The sequence below is a fragment of the Parus major genome, chromosome 2, assembly GCF_001522545.3.
Source record: "Parus major isolate Abel chromosome 2, Parus_major1.1, whole genome shotgun sequence".
Classification (NCBI taxonomy): domain Eukaryota; kingdom Metazoa; phylum Chordata; class Aves; order Passeriformes; family Paridae; genus Parus; species Parus major.
Window position 1 is genome coordinate 141,721,996 of NC_031769.1, and position 13,112 is coordinate 141,735,107.

General features: G+C 39.3%; 1 protein-coding gene across 2 annotated transcripts in view; it reads right to left on the minus strand.

The window, feature by feature from the left end:
- CYRIB (CYFIP related Rac1 interactor B) overlaps positions 1–13,112 on the minus strand; it is a 76,698-nt gene that overhangs the window by 43,116 nt on the left and 20,470 nt on the right. The gene's annotated exons all lie outside the window — the stretch shown is intronic.

Below are 13,112 nucleotides of genomic sequence, written 5' to 3' on the forward strand. Positions count from 1 at the left end.
AATAGAGCATTGCATCCCAGCATTACCGAGTTAAGTTACATATAGTTACAGCACAAAAAATAGAGCATTACATCTCTGCATTACAGAGCCAAGTTACACATAATTGCAGCAGAAAAAAGTAGGTCTCGGTTCAAGCTTTATTTACAGTGTCACACAGGGAAAAATACCTCATTGCTACAGTTTTCATCAGTTAAAGAGAAATGCCACCAAAGTTTTTACCTATCTGAACTTCTCTAGGATTACTAGGATTTTCTGGTTCAAAACTAAGCTTCTGGTTTAGAAAAATCAGTATTTGCATGGTCAGACAAAGCACCATTTCCTATAGCAATGCACCACTGAGATTCCATTGCAAGCAGTTGGAGGATTGCACTTGAGCATTTCAGCTCATTTAGAGCAGATTTATACAGCAAGCAGTGTATCTTTTTTAGTACAGTAACTGGATGATGAACTGCCCAGAACTGTTACCTTTCTCTTGTGGTGAAGGGTTCATATGTCTTTTCCCTTTGGGGTTGTGTAGGCTGCTTCTCCTTCAAGGATTTCAGCTAATTTAAATACTTGAGTGCTGTCACTTAACCTGTCTCCAGCAAAACCACTGCTACTCCTGCTTCAGGTGTTCCTGGTACCAGAATCCTTCTTTTTACTATCTCACATCACAAAGTTTCTTTAAAAGAGAGTGATCTTCCCATTTTGTCCTCCAATTCTCTTTCTGCTTCTTAATTCAAAGTCAAGCATATTCTGTAACACGTCTGTTTTTAGCACAAACTTGGTTTAGAAATACAAAATCCCTGTCATGTCATTTCAAATCCAGCTGAAGAGGCATGAAATATTCAGCGCTAATTTGTATTTAATCATCTATCAGCAGTTCCTCTTATATCAGGTAATCCTGATTAACGAGCATTTAACAAAAATATGTTGCTCTGCAGTTAAATTTCTAATCACAAATACCATAACATTACTGATTTGTCCCAGCTTGGCAAGGGTAGAGGGAAGAGCAAGATTTATAAAATATCAAGGCTGGGGAATGATTTTAGTCACAGTGAAAACTGTCATCAAAAGATGCCACCCATTGTCTCCTGCCCTCTCTTCAAAGGAAAAACTTGCAACCTGAAGACCACAGCTAGGAGAAAAGAAGGCAAGGACTCAGATACCATGCAAAATATAATGGCCAAATAAAACCAAGGGATTCTATTCACAGCTACATCAAAGCAAATAATTGCAAGAGACAGTGGAAAAGCAAAATCAAAAAATAATAACATCAACTAACAATAACTTTCGCCAATTTGTGTCAAGGCAGCACCTAAGATAAGCAACTGCCTGTCAAGTTAATGTGTTGGTGTTTTTTTTCTGCAAGTGTTGCAAGAAGCACTATTTCTCTATTTCTTGGGAAATCTAAAAAGCACCCAAACCACATTCACTCCATTAATGCATAGGCTTTCTTTTAACAATTGTTCCACCACCCTATTCAGTCCCTTTCAGTCAGGGACCTCTTGCCAGACAACTGTGTAGGTTAACAGTTACCTTATAAAGTGAATGGAATCCATAAGCTCCTTTCATTCATGCTGCTTGGCAGGAGCTGAGCACAGCAGTTCTATCACTGCCTACAGTCCGTAACAGGATTGAAAGTCCTGCTGCCCAAGTGGCCATTTAAGAAACGCAACAAGTTTCTTCAATACACTCAATCAAAAACACTTCCTTCTACCCTGCTACACTGCAATATGAAAACCTTATTCAGTACCAAAAATGGATTTTCTTTCAAGCATGATTGATCATTTCATTAAACAGAAAAACGGTTATATTTCCACTGTTCCACTGTCAGGACACATACAACAATCACATTGCCAAATTTGAATGGTTAGATCTCCTTATAACTACTGAAATCACAAGCAGGATTTTGGTTCACTGAGAGGATTACCTAAGAGCACTGGAGACCCTTCTGCCCTCTCCAGTCCTGCACTGCTCCCACTCCTGGCTGCTCAGCATTAGCTGTGCTGCAGTTCCTCCTCCCTGACAACCCAGACTGGCTTCAGGTGAGAAAGGGGAGCAAGTGCCAGCAGTAATAGCTGCAGAGCAATTCTGGGTGGGAGAATTCCACCTGGCAGAACTGCCATATGTTACAGTGGATTGAAGAGATGATGGAAACATCCAGAAAAACAGCAGAAGCACATCTGCCAGCATGGGGCAAAGAATTAAGCCTGGTGTGACAGGTGGAACCGGAGAGGAAGGAGGCTGCTGCACAGGAGCACTGGGCAGCATTGCACACAGAATGGACAAGGGTGATCAAGTGGAACATTTGCAGAAAAACCTGCAGAAAACGTGGCCTCTTTGGAAGATCTCTACAGCTTTCAAGGCAACAATTCCTTATATATGATCTAGATTAATCCAGTTCAGTTCATAAAACCTGTCAAGAGAGATTTTTTCTTTTTAAATAAGAGATCCCCAAACTGTAACCTATAATATAAATAGCATAGCTGAGAAAAACCAAGTTAGCTGCCATCTTAGTTTAAACAAGATTTGTTCACAAACTAGTTTTCTTTACTTCAATAGACCTTTGTGGAGTAAATTAACACTTTCTTTGACAGGCTAATGAGAATAGCAGGTGAACAACAAAAGAGTAACCTCATTCCCAGGAGATATCCTTGCCTGCCCTCCACACACTGTGTTGGCATAGCTTTGTAGAATGATGAATTCAAAAGAAGGAAGCAGACAATAAACCTACTTGTTCCTTCTAAATTAGGGAGACTTCACCTCTTGATGTAAGCCACCATCCCTTACTTCATTAGTTTTGTCACTTAAGGGGAAGGTGGAATTAGTACAGCACCTGATTAAATCTTGTTCTCCATACAAAATTCATGCTCAAGAAAACCATTAGCCATGAAGATGCAAAAAGCCTTCTGTGAATTGCACAGCATTTGCTTTTCCCTGGCATACATGTTTCAACAGGCAGAGGCACAGACAGTGCTTCTCAAGCCTCCAAGTTTAACACTCAGCTACAAGGAAGAAAACTTCTGAGAAATTTATTAATGGCTACGTCCTCAGGAGCAAAGGGTAAAGCCGCTAACACAGGGCTTAGTCGGTTTTACAGAGGGATTCAGGGTACTCCATTCAAGATGGTTTGCTGAAATACTGAGGCAAAACAGGCAGTTATTGTCAGATACAGCAGTGTCTACATGGGGCTTCAAGTTAAGTAATTTTACAGTCTTTGCCACCACTAAAGCAAGACTGACAGTGACACAGGTAAGGCCCATGTCAGAGCTGGCTACATGTCTTCACAAGCAGGTAACAGGAATGACTCAGGGCTGAGATGCAGACAGATGTGAAGGTCAGTCTGTCCTTAAAGTCTGCCTAAACCCTCAACTGCTGACCCAAGAGCCCACCTTCCAGCTCTCTGCCTTGCTCCAGTCAGACAATTGCATCCAGGAACGCTGCTGAAGTGACCATCTGGGGTGGCCTGAGATGCCATTTCATTTCCTCTTTATTTGATAACCTACACAGCATCTTCAAAAGCCCAGACAAATGCAGATTTCACAACTTAACATGCAGGCTATTTCAACTCAAAAGCTTTGTCTGAATTCTATTTAGGAGTAACTCCACCTAGCCTGCATACCTAACACTGTTGGACAGATATGAACCACATTTAAAATTACATTATACACATCATCTTTGCCTGTGCTTGATTTTGCATAGTCCAAAACATAGAAAGCACAGGAGAGAGACGGTAGCTTGGATTTAAGGTGATGTATTCTCCCTAACACAGATCACAACAGAGTGTTAGACACAACAGCCCATCATAAGACATATCTGAAATGCAGAGTACACGAAATGAGCTGAAGGAAAAATAAGCCATAAAGATCCATAAAGATAACTAAGTGTCAGAAGGCTTATGGTAGCTTACAAACAATTCTGGTGTCAGACATAAGACAGCACACACTGAGCAGTCAAAATAACCCCTGCAGACCTTCTGGCAGGGTACTCCTTGGGGTAATTAGCTATGCAAAAAAGAGCAGAAAGCAACACAACCAGTGTCCTACAAAAGCAGAACAACATACAAGTACTAGAATTCACTAATAGGTTCAAGAAAGAAAACTCGACAATTTTATATCACACTAAAAGGATAGAGACTAGTTTTTCCCCTTATGAACATATTTTGCCAAAACTTTAATTTTCAGTTCAAAGAATAAATTCTCCTGTGATTTTGGGAATTGGTAGTCAGAGAAATATTCAAAAATCCCCAGTTATTTGCTTCTGCACAGCTGAGAAGGTAAAGTTGTCATTCCTTTATTTCCAGGACAGAAATGAAACCAAGTGTTTAAGATGAAATAATTACACTAAAAATCAATAATTTGAGCTTCATGCTCAAACAACATCTTGCAGTTAATAACATTGATGCTAAGACACATTCCAAGGCTAAAATCATTTGCCTCCAAAAGACTGCAGCTCTGCTTCCATGTAACACCAGAGCACTCTAGTGACACCCTGATCATTTTCAACACCAAAGTATTTATTTTTTCTTATTCATCAGAACAGCATGAGTTACAGGACTAGCATGCTAGTCCTTACAGGTTTGAGATGCAAGAACACTAAATATGGTTAAAAATGTACCTCTCGTATTTATTCATGTACTAGAAGCTAATTTTGTGAGTAAATTAGGATCATCCAGTTAGCTAAGAGTTGCAAAGACAGAGATGGAAGACACACATAACCTTCCCTTGTCCCACGGCAAACATTTGGCAGAGGTTTAAAGTGTTATCAGCCCAACACAATGTATTCTCTGAAGTGTAATTTACCAAACAGAACACTGACCAGCTTTTCCTCAGATAATTACTCCAAAGTCATAGAAAGGATTTCCAATTGTGAACACTTTCTCCTGTCAGTGCTATACTGCAGCTTTCTAACATTGTACTTGGTATTTCAAGCTCAGTACTGTGCAACAGTTTAGCAACTTGCCTTAAAAATACAGGTTTTCAAAATAATGTAAGTATTACAAAAGGACTGAACTTTAGTAGACAACTATCCTTATCACTTTTTTCTTTTATTATTAATTAATTACTATTGAAAATAGCATATGCTACAATTCCAGTAGACTTTGCTCACACTGCAGAAGTTCTGACTCCCACCAGACCATTTCTGACCTTCAAGCCCTAATTCACCCAGCTTCTTGGAGCTCAGGAACCTATATCTGCATTTACTACAAATGCATCAATAAGAAGAAAGTAGATTTTGTATAAAAAAAAACAACTAAACTGAAACTGCTAAATACTTATTCCATTTAGCCATACAATAATAGGAGCATATCCCTCTGTTCCAAGGACAAATGTGGAAGCAGTAAATATGCCTGTCAGTCACTTGAATACTCTTATATTAGATAGGCTTAAAGTTTAACTGTGAGCAGAGAAGAATATATTTGATGCCAGACTTGAAACAACACAAATATTTTCTCTAGTTCCCTTTTAAAACAGAACTACTCTTCTGAGAATGACTCAAGTCTTTAGAGTGACTCAGCCCAGAGATGAAGAGGCAGGACACAGATGACATGTTCTCCAGATTACTTATGGAGCGGGTTTCCATAGCAGGGTGAAAAGGGCACATTCTTACACACAGACAGACAGGACTAATCTTTTCCTATTTCTAATGAGAGGATGCTCTTGATAAATACAAGTAGGATAACAATTAAGTTCAGATCATGTAACTTATAGAAACTTGGTCAGAAGTGCAGAGTCCTTGTAGAAAGTCTGATAATTCTTATAATTAATGTCAAATAGGCACAAAGCACAACCTGGAATATTTCTTCACTCTCAAGTACAGATGCCACAAATTTTTTGACCTCAGATCTCAGTTAGTGTATGTCTTCTCCTTGGATACACAACACTTAACCAAGGCACTGAATTACATTATAGAAACCAGGAATTAACACATGGACTGTTGGATCAGTCCTGTTTCTTCTGCCATCTACAGAGCCACAATAAAAAAAAACAGAATAAAGATACTCACGTGACCAGAACCAGTGGACCAGTTCTGCTTTCTAAGAATTTAAACTGTTAAAGTTTTGAGCAAGCTACACAAACCCTTCAATAAGTTTAGGTTTCGAATTATAGGATAGAAGCTGCATATCCTAACTGCAAGATCAGTTTAAGATCTCCCTTGGACAGAGATGTGTCCTAAGCAAAGACTAAACACAAAAGACTTTCCCACTCTATAAAAATTCCTTCACCAGGCTCTGTTGTGCTTAGTCTTACCTGGATACACACCTGAAGCCCCTATGCATAACAGGTCCCAGCTTCAATGTCCTACATATTTTTACTTACACAGTGTCCCAGCTTCAGCTGGGAGGGAGGCACAAGCCTGGCTCTCAGGTAGACAACCAATTCAAGACTCCTTAAACAGAAGGTAGTCAGGTGTCCCTTATACTACCCATCATTATGCCAGCAAGTCAGTAATTTAAAAATTCTGAAGGGGGAAGACAGCCTCGGGAAGATGCTATGAAGCCCTTGCTCTGGGTAGTTGGTTAATATATCTTTTTTTCCCCCCATTTTCTCATCAGCTGGATTTAGACAAGCTTGTTATCTAGTCCACAGAGAGGCAGGCATTAGTTCCAGCTCTTAGTGATGTTTACAGAAGCTAAGTTTATCTGATGAGTAAATAGTTTAAGCTCTTAGCTTAAGCAGTCTGAATGATCTTTTTAGGATCCAATATTTGTTAAAAAAAAAAAAAAAAAACCAAAAAAACTGCAAAGCTTATGTTTGAGACCTTGAGTAGAAAGTCTCACCCTCAGAAGGTTGTCTGCCGACTCAGCTTTTACATCCGCTTCTCACTACCAAGACATTAAAGGCAATTGGACTCCTATTTCTTCACAGGAAATCTGATGAATTTTCAAGCCATTCTTACACTCCCACATCCTCTCATTTAAGTCTGTACTGAGAGAGCACAAGATCTTTGTTCAAAGGGTACTTGTAGATGTCATCATCTCCAGAGGCATTTTTCCTACATTTAATGTGCAAGTTACAACCTCAGTCAAAACAGGAGCACAACAATTTTTCTATATAACACTGTATTTGGAGTAACAAAGAAAGCATTTAAGAACAAGTCTTACATTTTTCTGCTTCAGCAAAATAACAAACTCTGATGTTCAAATATTCACACATATGTTCTAGAGATTGCAGCAAGGCAGTTAGTTCATACTTTTGAAATTAAACTTTACTGTGGAACAGAAGTCAAATAAAACAACAAAGTTTTTATTTAGACATGTGTCACATTACAAAGCTTTTTTGCTATTCTAAGGCAAGATAGACTTACTTAAGACTAACAGATTCTGAAGAACCACTTTCCATGTGTGTGTGCACAAAGGCAGCACATGGAGTTGCAGAAACTGCCTCAAATAGGGGGTTTCCATGAAGAAATACAGCCACAAAACTCAACTTAAATACATACATGAAGAAAAGGAACTGTATTAAAATTCCACCAAAGTTACACCAAAATTGTGGAATCATTGCCAGCATAATTCTGGTAGACAAAGCATTTAAGTAAAACCCCAATAACAGACATGCATAGGTAGCAGCTTCCCTTCATCCAATTACCACTAATTTCAGGCAGATGCCAGCACATTCAGCAGGAGTATCATCAGCACAAGCACTTCAAGCATCCTGAAAAAAGTCCTAGGACCACCAACTTCACGATTGTCATTGAAAACCAAGGATAAATTGTACTACTATGTGTAAGCAGACTTGAAATTAAGGTGCTTGGCTTCTGCAGTCTCCACATTTAGATCAGACTGCACCATGTGATGAGAGTTGCTCTACAGGCAGAGCGTGCTTTAGGCTGCTCCTCCATGAGAAACCCACAGGGCTCTTTACCACACCGTGCAAGCAGAGCATGGGCAGTGCCACATAGGAGGTTAATGTTCAACCAAATGACAGGCAGAGTCTCCTGAGCTCCTCACAAAGACAGCAACCAGAGAAGTGTGACAGGAACTGTGTAACAGAAGCCCAGCAGCAAGCTCCAGCTTGGTGAGAGGTACGAACAGAAGCGCAGGCACGCGCACCATCGACGTGGTGAGTCCATCTCGTGGTGCTCATACGGTACTCATCTGTTCAAGGACTATGATTCAGTGCCTACAGGGTGTGTTGGATTCAGTACTGATGCACAGATTAATTGCACACCATGTATGTGTCTGGCTGCTGACAGAAGAAGGCTACACACACATACACAGTTAGGAGCACTCAGAAAAGTTAAATCTTCTGCTCTAACAGGGCTGACTGAGCCTTGTCGGCCCTGCCCAGTGCAACTACAGAAAGCTTCCATATTTCTCTCTAAAGAAGTCTCAGAGTAAGTAAAGTTAACTTTCACAATGTTTAAGTTTGAGGGTCATCATGCCCAGCATGGGCTAAAACAAACATTACCTACTATGGAATTATTTGTATTGCCATTCACGAACTTACACAATTTATCAGGGACATCTCATGTGGCAAAGACGCTGCCAAAGAACAGGATGATTTATGGGTGTTCTTATAGCAGAAATCTCCTATAGCAGGAACTTTCCAACAACAGACATTTTCCAGCAATCTCTGAATACTGGAATGTGACAAAAACAAGACAGAGAAAGTAAGAAGACTTACATAACTATAAATCTTGTTAATAAAGATATGCTTGTCACTGTGGCTGAACTAGAAAATTTCTTTTGCCTAATGGTACTGTCATAGGCACCACAGAAAGCTCACTAACAAAAGGAGGGCTGACTTCACAAAGAGCAGTGCAAAACCCCTTCGGCTGATCAAGAGGCTTCCAGTAGCTTTTTTGTCTCTCAATAAAAACTAATATGGATTTCAAAGATTTAGTGACAAGACAAATATTAATTTATTCACTGTATTATCACTCAAATCTAGAAATGGATGTTGGCCTCCTGGGTCTCCTTCTCGGTTCTGTGCAAATTGTTATTTTCCTAAAAATACAAGTATCAGCAAAAATAGTATTAAAAACAAAGTCACCAACAGTGACCAAAATCTTCCAGATCTAGAATTATGAAAATGTTTCACTTGGATGTACTTTCAGTTAATATATCACTGCAGAGAAACTAAAGGAGTGCCATATTCTATCACTAACCTTGCTTCTACCTTATAAACATGTTTTATTAGGAGTCATTCAACTACAGAAACTCAGTCCAGTGCTGCAGAAACTAGAGAAATATGTATTTGATCCCTGTTTTTACTACAACTTCCTATTTGCTTCCAGGTAATTAACACTGCCATACCTCAGTTCCTTATCTTATCTTTCTTCATGATGAGGCCAAACATTCAACACTAAGGAGAGAAGGACTTTAGCCAGGTGTGTTGTCTTTGAATTCTGCTACAGCAAGAGCTGCTAGGGGCAGCAATGGATAAAGGCATAAGCATAGAAGAGCTGTTTAGTGACTCTCCAGGCAGTCAGGGAGGATACTCTCCATGCAGAATACCTCCAAAATCTCTGCACTACATCACATTACAGACAGGAGCTGATGAAGCAGTACAGACTCCAAAAATCAGATACTGCATTCCTGTCCAGCAAAGATATTCATGTTAAAGTCTCATCCATCAGCCTGAAAAAATAATGGAAGTTACTGTTCTGCTGCTGAAAACTTGAGCTTCTTAAGCCTTTAAGTTAAGGCCCTACAGACAGTAAGAAGTTAACTAATCATTTGAGACAGTCCAATCTAATCCTAGACATAAACAGTAACTTCACTTCAACATGCATGTTTATTGTTAAAAAAAAAAGTTTAAGACTATTTTGAATTATGAAATCATTCAAGTGTTCCAAACTGCTGATCAGATTATCCTTTCATAAAGGTAACAAATAAAAATAATGAAAAAAAAGAAAAAAAAAGAAAAAAAAAAAAAAAGAAAATATGCACATTTCAAACAATGGGCTTCAGGGAAAAAAAATTAAGTTTCACCCAAATCAACCAACTTAAACACTAGCTACTGCTGGATTATCTGAGAGCAATGTCATAAGATGTCCTGTAGTTAGAACACACTTCTTAAACAACACTGAAACTACACTGGGACAATTTTCTAAGATGAAAAATGAGTGTAATGTGTAGATGCTAGCTTTGGAGCAGGCTGCAGGCCCCATGGCCTCTCAGTCCTGCCTGAGAGCTAGCCTGAGAAATTCAAAGGAGGATTTCAAAACAATCCTCAGAGACAGAAAACAACTGCCAGGTGCTGTTTGTCTGTCCTCTTGTTTTCCTTGCAGGAGAGGGTCAGGGGGGTGGTGAACCCCACTGACCAATGATGGTGATGTGGTAATTTGCTAACCAATAAGAGTTTCCTTTCTGTACTTTCCACGTATCAGTCTATAAAACAAACCTGAAGCAGTAAACTAGAGGAATTCTCCTGTTCTGACTCCTTTGAGAGTCTGTGTCGTTCTTTCCACCGTTCCTAATTAGAACAATATGTAATGTACAATTTGCATTTTTGTAGGTGCATTTAAGTCAAATTTCTAGAAAAAGCAGCTCCCATGAAAGAAGCCTTTGAGCAAAAGAAATTTGTGCTCAGACCATTAACAGGAACCACAAATTCTATCCTCTCTCATACAGGATTCTGTAACAAGTCTACAGAACTACTGAAGAATAAACCACACCTGGAAAAGTAAAACCAGCTTTTTGTTTTGTTGGTCAGCCAGACTATCATCTGTGATCATGAACACCACGCTTATGACACAACAGAGAAGTCATCAAACATTTAATGAGACCATGAAAAACGTTCTCAAGAACCAGGCAAAGAAACAAGGATAGTTCAGAAAGGTGGCATCGCTAACTCCAGTTCCGTGTCACCTTCCTAACAGATAGCAGAGGGCACGAGCAGCCACACATCCTCTGCCTACTTTGAAACTAGCAAATACTACATATCACAAAAGTAGATACAAAACCTGTCACTTCAGGCACACAGACCTTGCCTTAAAAGGTATTACATCCTGTTAACACCGGAACACAACAATAAAAAGAATTAATTCACTGAGAAACCCCCATCTGAGGCAGTTTCTGGAGCCCCACGTGCTGTCTTTGTGCACACACACGGCACCACAAGAGCAACACATGGTAGGAAATAAAACTCTGAGGAAATAATTCTTCCTTACCTTAAACTCTTGTACACACTACCAAAGTTTTGATTATCGTAAGGAATTATCAAACACTATTTTACAGACTTTTAGTTTCTTCCACTGAGTAGTCTGTCTGGAATGGGAAAGAGCTGCTTCAGCACTCACTTATGTCAAGGATCACTGCTCCAAAAAGGTACATTGGGGTAGTGCCAAGACACCGAAGCAGATTTATTTCAGAAAACAGAGCTATAACTTTTCTACTAGACAATAAAAGCTACTGTTTAAAGGCAGTGATTCTCAACCTCCTTCCAACTGCAGCTCTTCCTACTTTTTGTCATAGTAAGCCCTAACTTTGCCAGCCCAAAGAACGCTTACTTTACTTCCTCTGAGACATGTGACTGCAAGAGCAGGGAAATGGCAAACACAACCATTCCCCAGCAAACAAACTCAAGTAAAATTAAGTCACACACAGAGTGACATGGAAGTTCAAAAGATACAGAAGGTGAAAAGAAGTGAACTTAGTACCAGATGGGGGCAAAAAAAGGGTGGGGGAAAGGGACAGAAAAAGACATACAGACAGAAACCAGCTCACATATGGCTATACCTGATCCATCCTACTCTTCAGAATGCTGCTGTTGATGGGAAGCTTTTCACTATAGTCACTGCACTCTGGGCTCCCACAAAGCTGTTGTCTTGCACCCATAAAAGAAGGAAAGCTCTAGAATTTCTGGTTCAAATTGAATTAATATTTCATACCATCAATTTTATGACTATCAAAGTTCCATTGCAAATCCTAGTAAGTAAATAAAACAGGATATATATTTCACATCTTACAGTACCTGAGATATTTACAGTGGGGAAAAAAGTGAGGCAAAGAACCCTTAACAGCATGCTCTCTTTACATAAAAACTGCTCTAAATTACACTCAGCCACATCAGCACCCTTTGTAAGTTAACACACAGAAACATGCTCTACAGAGAGCAACATAACAGCTTAGTGCTTTAACCTGAATCTATTTCTACCTTTCATCAGAAATCAGAGCTCCTCAAAAGCTTTCTTAACTACAGAATCTTTTGAAAGCTTGAGTATTAACAATGTTTTAATACTTCCTGTTATCCGTGTGACTGTTCATGACTTTGAATCTGCCATCAAGCTGCATACTCCCTCACCCTGCTTCTCTGGTGTGCAAGCATTGTTATCAGGCATATTCAAATCAGTAAAGCACTCAAGTGTTGCAACACAGTTTAAAGTCAACACCATAAACACCATTCCCAACATGCAAATTCATAGCTTTCAGCCTTCTCCTTAGTCTGCTGAAGAATAAAAAACTTACTTTTGGCCTGTTTACTCTTTAAAAATGGCTAGCTGGATATTTTTATAGAAAATGAGCACTTCTGAAATGACTGACCTTTCAGACTTTCAAAAATGCTAACCAAGACTACTTTTCCCTATTTATAGAATTGATACTCAGAGGCTAAAATAGACACTATTCTAAGTCAGAGAAACCAAAACCTGTCCACGTACATATTTTTCCCCCCCATCTATGAAGGCAAAGAGCAAGCAACTCCAGATCCATAGCTTAGTTAAGAAAGACAAAAAAATGTCCTACAACTATTTGAGAAGAGACCAAGCCAAGTAGTACAAGGCTGGGAGAAATATCCATATATGGAAGCAAGTCCCAGAGCAAATTATTCAAATATGAATAAACTTTGCACTTACCTGAGGGGAAAATGAAGAAGTATCTGCATCTACCAGTCCTGTTCTTAAAAATCTCTTAACTCAGAACTACTCCAAACATTAATTTTTACAGCTGTACTGTATCACAGTTAAGAGCAGGCAGGCTTTCAGCCTACCACTGTTACTTGACTAAAAGGGGAAGTTAAGCAAGTCCCGGTATCTGTTCAGTCAGTCTAGATTAATGTACTTCTACTTTTAAAGATTCTTTAATTTACACTGTCTCTAGATAGCCATAATTACGAAGAAATGCAGAAGAGTATTCTTAATTGGCAAAGAAGTCTCGGCAGTTTGTTCTTTTCCATGGCAGAAAA